Source organism: Aphelocoma coerulescens, chromosome 1 (genome assembly GCF_041296385.1).
Source record: "Aphelocoma coerulescens isolate FSJ_1873_10779 chromosome 1, UR_Acoe_1.0, whole genome shotgun sequence".
In the NCBI taxonomy this organism is placed as follows: Eukaryota; Metazoa; Chordata; class Aves; order Passeriformes; family Corvidae; genus Aphelocoma; species Aphelocoma coerulescens.
In genome coordinates this window covers 4,676,998-4,685,719 of record NC_091013.1, presented here as the reverse complement: position 1 = coordinate 4,685,719, position 8,722 = coordinate 4,676,998, and positions in this window count along the sequence as shown.

The window sequence follows — 8,722 nt, the reverse complement described above, 5'->3', positions numbered from 1 at the left end:
AGTTAATATTGACATGCAGCCCTCTCTCCATCACTCTTCCAGCACAGACTGACCTCTGCTTGAATGGTTCACAGAAAATACTCCAGAGACCATACAGCCTGTGTTTGACATAAAACTCAAGAAACAAGCCAAAATGATAAGAAGTTACTGATAATGCCATGAGCATTGCACCTGTTCTTTTGTGGTTATTTTTGTTCTAATTCCAGCTGTCCCCTTCTAAGACAGTTGGTCTGCAAACAAATCCAGTAATGTTTACTTTTCCATTCATATGATATTTCCATCTATCACTCTTAGTATACAAACACTAACAGGAGCATCCCTACTATTAGACCAACGTGGATAATATTTCTGTTTCCAGTCCTGAAATATTCTGGCAATAAAAATTTTCAAGGTGTTGGCTGCAATGAAGCAACATATACAACTTTTATTTCCTTTTCATTTTACATGTGTTGAAAGAGTACATTGAAAGTCAGTTCCTGCTGACAAAGAATTTGCTTTAAATTGCCTCTGCAGTTTTGATAAACCCTTAACAATTTATTAATGTCATGTCAGTCCAGGTTCTGGGATGGATTCAGCTCTTCAGTGTCATGGAGCCCTGGCTGTAGTCATCAGCTTGAGGTGATGGTTGAGGGCTCAGGCTCTCACCCAGCCACGTGCATCTCTCAGTGAAGTCCACTGGTGTTAGAAACAAGACCTGCTGGGATTACTGACATCCAGGGATGCTTCTGCTGGAAGGAAGAGACCATGCTGAGTTTTGCAGGCTCTGCAGGCAGGTGGCTGAAGGAACAAAGGGCAATGAGCCAGAAGAAGAGGCCCAAGAAAGTACGATGACAACAGCAGAAGAATGTAAGATATAGAAGAGAGCACGCTGTGACCCTGCCAAAAACAACAGCAAGAAAAAGAACAGCCTCTATTTTAAGGTGTCATTTGTGATTAATATGGCTCTTTCTGGTTCCCACTTACTACTTTCTTCCCTAATGAATGAGGTGTTCCTGGGGTGTGACACCTCTAACTCTTTTTGGCTGACAGAAACTACATCAGTTACTCTTGCCATCCATTAGTTTATGCTATAAAGTCTATGAAACAGTTTAAGGGAAAAATCTACCCAAAAGATATTTAATAATATTTCTTCTACAGTCTTGCACTGGGGGAAGTTTTGGTGCTCTGGAACAGGCTTTGAAGACTGCAATCCTGAGGGCTTCCCCAGATGTGACAATGACAGCTGTGCAATATTTGCTGCTGCTGCTTCTTTACTCATCAATCTTCTGAGCAGCCAAATGCCACGAGAAGAAAACTTTGCTTTGTTAGCTGACATTCAGGTTATTTGTTTCAGGAGAAATTTGACAGAGGTATGTAAAGGCATGTAAATGCATTTTTTAAAATCCTGAGGAAAAAAAACTGTAAAAATACCAAATTCTAAGTCTGGAGGGGATTCACACATACTCAAATGAGATTTGAAATTGGGTATTTTTAACCAAGTATTTACTACAAGGCTTAAGAGAGGCAGAATCACATAAAACTTTTGTTTTATGGAGATGATCCTATAATCTATTCTGTGCCTCTAATGCTGTGTACAGGCATCAAGGAGGAGCCAGAAACAAAAGACTGCACCATCACAGCGACCTCAAAAGCATCACACTGAAGGTGAAGCCCTCTCTCTATATATGCACAGGTCCTTGGATTTTCTAACTGTCCAGCTGAATCGGAGCATTTTCACTGTTCTTCTGGAGGAGGGCATTTTTCAAAGCCTGTTGGTTTCCTACAAAATTCCTTGAAGTGCTGCTGCTCTCAGTCTAAAACATGAAGATGTCTTTTCCTACTTACCAAATCCTTTCTTCTTTCTGACGTCCCACATTCCCAAAGCCAGCTGGTCTGAGTGTCCTCGAGCATCTGTCTGAGGAGCACGCAAGTGTTTGTACTGCCCGGGAGAAGCGCACATTCCTGGAAGTCCCAGCATCAGCACCTCTGGGGATCCTGGCGCTCTCTGGTGGAGAGAAAAGAACCGGATCCAGCAGTGAAATATAGGAGGCAGGAAAAAAAAAAAAAAAAAAAAAAAAAAAAAAAAAAAAAAAAAAAAAAGCAGCAGTTTGGCGTGTTTTAGTTTCTAAAAATTCGGGGTATTTCACTGAAGTTTTGGTCAATATATTTTTGAAGAGTCATCATCATAGAAAAAATAATAGCCCCAAAAATAATTTTCTTTTTTCCATTTCAGTGCCAGATACGTTCCAGGCAAAATGTTTCTTGTTAGCCTTTGTCCCTTCTGCAAAATTGTGACTGCTCAGGAATAGATTAATTACCAGATATGGAATCACAGAATGGTTTGGGTTGGGAGGGACCTTGAAGCTCATCCAGTTCCAGTCCCTGCCATGGGCAGGGACACCTTCCACTATCCCAGGTTGCTCCAAGCCCCAATGTCCAACCTGGCCTTGGACACTTTCAGGGATCCAGGGGCAGCCACAGCTTCTCTGGGCACCCTGTGCCAGGGCCTGCCCACTCTCCCAGGGAAGAATTTCTTCCTAAAATATAATCTAAACCTGCTCTCTTTCAGTTTGAAGCCAGATTTGGAGAAAGGGAAAAGTGTGATCCTACAGGAAAAAATGTAATTGTTATAATATGACAAAACAATGACACTTATAATTTATGACACTTGCAAAATTAGTGAGTGGAATACTGGTGGGATGGGATTGATACAAACACCACGGTGCCATTATTTGTCTGTTTTCATATGTTGTTCTTTTCCCTTGTGATAGGCTGCATTTTTAGTGCACAAAAGCAAGTACAAGTACCCAGGGTGAACCAGCTTGGGTCAATTCTAATAGAATTGAAACATGGCTCTGCAGCTTCGCTTTATATCTAAATACATAATTCAAAACTATGACTGGATGAAATAAAACATTGTGGCCCATTCACTTTGAAACTTAGCCAATTTGTCAACAATTATATTCATGGGGCATGGTTGTTTTTTTCCAGACATTTTTAGGACCAGGCCTGTATTTTAATAGCAAAGCTAATTTCTGACCTAATGAAACACTCAGCTCCTGGCAGTGTGTCTTCTTAAGCAATTAAGAGATGTAGGCATTTGGGCAAAGAAGAACTAAATGACCTTAAATTAATTGCAGTTTTACTACTATGAGGTCATGGTGGACACGTTACTTTTTCTTCTACAGAGATTGGTGTTTGGATAGATCAGATGTCTCCTGATTTTGCAAATGAACTGAAAATAAGAGCAGTTAGCTGAAGTGGAAGTCCAATGATGTCTTCACCTCAGCTTTTTTTGTATGGAGCAAGACTCTTTCATTAAGAAGATGTTCTCTGGAAGACACGAGTTGAGAGGGTTATTCCAGATCAAGAGCCAGACGTGCACCAGCCTCCTCATCCCCACACCAGCTCCAGGTTGTGGAAGCTTGCTTGGAGGCATGTCCTTGGTGCCAGGCTGCTGACCACCTTCCAAAGAGGCTTCTCTGGGCATCCCACCTGGCCACTGAGCCACATCTTTGCACGCCCATCACCCTCCTCCTCAGACAACTGTCACAAAGACTCACAGAGCTGACTCACAAGGGATGGGATGTGTCACACGTGCTGAGTCTCACCTAGAAAGGGGCTACAGAAAACAGACTGGACAGGGCACATGAGGGCAGGACCAAATGGGGGACCCACGTTCTGGCTTTGGGTTTGTGCCTCTCCTGGCCCCACAACTCCTGAGCAAACCTGCCACAGTCAGAAGGCAGCAGGCAGATGGACAGGGCTGTTTCCTGTCTCTGGGGGAAAGGCTGAAATGCTACATGTGAAAGGAGAATGGTCCCCTCTTCCCTGAGGAGTAACAAGCTGAGGGATCACCTTTCAGGAATGAAGATTACCAGGTCTGCCTCTGCCAGCAGAGCTGTCAGTGAGGAGTGTGCAGTGGTACTGCATCAGGCTGAGGCTATAAAATCTCTATAAAAACATGGTTATAGCCACCTCACAGGTAAAGGTGGCATCACACAGAGTCTTGGGATGCTGCTGCAAAGCTCTGCTGGCCAAAGTGTAGTTTTTATCAACTAAGAATATTTTACACTGTTCCACTCTCCTGACCAAGCACTTGTTTCAAACTTCATGTTAGACTGCATGTATGGCTTCTTGTGAACCTTCTCTTCCTTTCAGGTGTAGAAAATAGACTCTAGAGTTCAGAGGCAGAGAATTAATGGGAAAAGTTTGTATTGATTTTATCTCTTTCCAGTGTATTTGGTTTTGTATTTGTTACTGTAATTGCAGTGACTGATTATACTCTTTTTTTTCTAAATTGTTGTGTTCACAGCTTTCAAAATGAAATTTATTAAATAACTATGATTAAATTAATTAAATAGCTATGAACAACTATAAGCTATGATGCTTATTTCTGTAAGACAGGACTCTGGGTAATCTCAGATCCAACACTTTCCAGACACTAAATCAGAGCGTACGCCCTGCTATGTCCCACCCTGTCATACACATTTATCTGTGTCAAGTCTAAGCCACATTCCACCCACCTGCAAAAAATCTGAAACCTCAAACCCATAGTCAAGGTCCTAAAATTCTGCCCTGATTCTGTCTATGGGGTGAAAAAGAGCATCCAGAGCAGATGCAGAACGTGGCAGCACTACCTGACAGGTGAGATGTTTCTTAGTCGTTCATGTGCCTTGGGTAGCTCTACCAGCAAAACATTTTAGAACTACTTTGACATCACTCTAGGTCAGAGAAAGCTCCAGGTCTGCAGTTTTCTTTTTGCTTCTCCAACATGGAGTGAAACAGTGAACAAAATTCATACTTCAAAGAACCAGAACCAGATGTGAGGTAACCCTGATGAAGATGCATTTATAACTCCCTTGTTCCACAACCATTGTAAAGTCACCTCTGTATCAATCTCCCTCACTTTACGTTTTCAAAAATTGCTTTGCAGCCATCACCGACAGACATAGATATATACTTGCAAATTAAAAGGAAATCTGGAATTTGGGAAATACACAAGTTCCTTTATAAAAAAACAGCACATAGCAGAGACTAGGAGCAAGTCAGTTCCCATGCTCAAAGTTCACGGAGATATGAAGAACTAATTGCTTTATTAATCACATCCCCAGAGCTATGCTTTCATGGGTAAGATCCTGAATGTTCACAGGGGCTATTCCAAGTACACAGGTGCACAAGGAAAATACTTGAGTGTTAGGAATGCTGTCAGCAGGCTGAGGGAAGGGCCTTGCCCTCTCCTCAGCAATGGTGAGGCCACTGCTGAAGTGCTGTGTCTCCACAGAAGAGGGGCCACTGAAAGGCCATGAAGATGATTCACAGGCTGGAGCATCTCTCAGAGGAAGAAAGGCTGAGGGAACTGGGGAGGAGAGGCTACAGAAGTCCACGGGGGGGTTGATCAGGGTATAGAAATGCCTGAAGGGAGGATCCCAAGAGGACAGAGCCAGGCTCTTGGCTCTGGTGTCCAAGAGACAGAACAAGACCCAAAGGGCACAAACTGAAACGCAGGAGGTTCCCTCTGAGCAGGAGGAAAAGCAGCTCTTCACTGGGAGGGTGAGCAAGCACTGGAACGGGCTGCTCAGAGAGGCTGTAGAGCCCAAGGAGATGTTCAGAAGCCATCGGTGTGGCCGTGGTCCCGCACGAGCGGCTCTGGGTGGCCCTGCTCGAGCTGGGGGCCGGGACAAGGGGCCGGAGCGGGCGGCGGCCGCCCCTCAGCGCCGGCCCGGCCCCGGCGGGCGGGGAGCCCTGGGCAGCGCCCTTGGGGCAGCAGGGACCGAGCCCGGGCCGGGCTCTGGCCCCGGGACACAGCGGGAGGGGCCTCGGCCCATCGCCCTCAGCCCCAGCCCCCTTTGCCGTCCAGCGCGGGGCTCGCCCCCGCTGCTAGCAGCAAGTGCCGGGCTCCAGCTGTTGCTCAGCCCCGAACAGGCGGGGCCTGCAGGGCAGAGACTCTTCGGCCCTGGGCTTTCCCCGGCCCTTGGGGCTGCGGGGACATTCCCCACCGCAGCCCGCGGACAGCGGGCCCAGAGGGGCTGTGGGGCAGAGGCAAAGGCTGCGGGTGCTCCGCTCGGAGCAGCCCTGCTGGAAGCGGGGACGGGCAGGGCAAAGCCCCAGGGCCCAAGCAGGCGCTGGTCTGGAGGTGCTGGGAGCGGCCGGGGAGGCAGCGCTAAACGGAGGCATTTGAAGGTCTCTTCCGACCTGGATGAATCCGGGGCTCGGGGATTGCCCCAGGCCAGGTGCAGGACCTGGCCCCGGCCTCGTTGAACCTCGTGAAGTTCTCGTGGTGCCTCTTGTGAAGCTTGTCCAGGTCCCTGTGCACGGTCCCCGCCTTCCGTGGTGCCCCTGCCCTGCTCAGCTTCCCGTGCCCTGCAAAGGTGCTGAGGGTGAGCTGGATCCACTGGCTGTGTCCTTGGGGAGGCCAAGGCAGAGCCCTGAGGGACACCCCTTGTCCCCGGCCTGCAGCTGGACATGGAGCCAGTGCCCAGAACTCCCTGGCTGTGTCCATCTGGCCAGCGGCTCGTGCCCCAAATAGCCCAGCCTCCAAAGCCAGGGCTCTGCAGGGTGGGGCTCGGGCTGTCCTATGGGACCGTGTCCAAAGCCTCACAGGGCTCCGGGCACATCAGGGGCTACAAGTGCCCAAGTCTAGGGCTGCTCCATGCCACTTCAGTGGGGTCAGCTGTTGTTGGGGTGCCGGGGTGGCCCTTTGTGACACAGGTGTGTGGTGTGCCCTGGGGTGCCCAGTCCCAGGAGAGCTGCTCTCTCAGGAGGAAGCAGCTCCCAGCATCTCTCTGCACCAGAGCACAACAGAGATGGAGTAGGACAAAGTGAACCCCAACTCCCAGCCACCCAGCCCCTTGCCCAGCTGGCCAGAAGACCAGGCCCTCAGTGGGCACTTGGTGGGGGCAGTGGGTGGCTCAGTCCTGCCCCTGTCAGAGACTGAGAAGAAGGGGGCCTTTGTCAAGGTGGAGGAAGAATGGGAATCAGAGAGGGATCACGAGCTTTCCCAGTGGGGGATGTTAGGAGCTACCAAGAGGTCTCCAACTGGGAAGAGTCTCTTGAGCAAGAGCTCTCCCAAGGAGATGTCAGTAGCTCTGAAGAACTCTCCAACTGGGACGAGCGCAGTGAGCAGGAGCTGTCCCAGGGAGAAGCCTTTAGCTACTGAGAACTCTCCAACTGGGAGGAATGCTTGGAGCAAGGGCTGTCCCAGGGAGAAGTCAGTAGCTCCCCAGAACTGTCTGACTGGGAGGACTCTGTTGGCCAAGAGTTGTCCCAAAGCAGTGATAGCAGACCCTCCATGCAGTCCAGTTGGGAAGATGACAGCGACAAAGAGCTCACACAGGACAAGTGGGAACATGTCAGTGTCCACAGCATCGGGGTCAAGCCCCTGCTGCAGGAGGAGGACGTGTGGGACAAACTGAGCTTTTTTGAGCTGAGTGAAGAAGACAGGGAGCAGAAACTGGGAGTTTTTGCAGAAGACAGGCTCCCACTGCCTGTCCCTCAGGAGGCCTGGGCTGAGCGTGGGGCAGCTGAACTGTGCCACCAAGTGCTGCTCTGGGCCTCGCCTCCCCACCTGGCAGCCCAAGGGCTCCTCAGAGGACACGCAGCTTCTCCTGCCTTCGAGGAGCAGGTGCCAGAGGCAGGGACAGAGAGCCCGGTGCGTGCCTCACTCAGCTGCTTTCTGTGCTTTTCCCAGCCGGGAGCCCTCGGGCAGCGGCCGGCTCCCCCTAAGGAACGCCCGTCCCGCTTCAGGCGGGCGCTGCGGGCGCTGCGGGCGCTGCTCCGCTGCCCCTGCCTGAGGCCACGGCCGGACAATCGGTGCCCGCTGCCCACGCCAGGCCGGGCCCCGCAGGTGGTGGCTGGCCCAGAGCCTGCCCAACATCCTGTGGGAGCCACACGGACTGCCTTTGCCTAGACGTGCCCATGCAGGCCGAGCAATCCCCAGCTGCTTTGCATCACCCCAAGGGCATCTCCCCAAGACCAAATGTCAGCGGTGTGGCCAGCCCCCAAAGCAGCACCCATGGGGGACACTTGGTGCCAGGAGGCTCAGGGGTGAATCCCAGAGAATCATCAAGGTGGGAAGAAACCTTGATGGTCATACAGTCCCACTGGCTCCCCAGCACCACCATGTCCCCAGATATCCCATCCAGACAACTTCAACACTTCAGAGACAGCAACTCCACCACCTCCCTAGGCAACTTCTTCCAATACCTGACCACTGTGTCAGGGAAGACTTGTTCTAATATTTAATCTGAACCTCTCCCGGGGGAATGGAAGGCCATTTCCTCTCATCCTGAAAGGATTACATGCTGGTCCTTTGGGATTGTATCCACAAGGAATGGGCACAGATGGGAGGTGGTTCTCTAGAGACATCACTGCAGGACTGTGACTCAAATGATTCTTCCAAAACGGTGAAGGTTGAATTTAAGAAACATCAGTAGTAAGAAAAAAAGACCACAACCTCCCCACTCCCAAAAAACAAACAAACAAACAAACAAACAAAAAACCAAACAAAACCAAGAATAAGGTGAAGAATAAGATGAAGAAATAGTAGTAGTAAATAAGAACAAGAATAGGAAAAGGAACAAGAATAATAAGTTGAATAAGAATTATGAGAAGGAAATAAATAGTAGTAGTAACTAATAATAAAAATATTAAATAGTTGTAGTAGTAAATAATAATATCAAATTAAAATACACATCCACACATCTAGAATCACAGAATGAAGGGGAGGGCCTTAAAGATCATC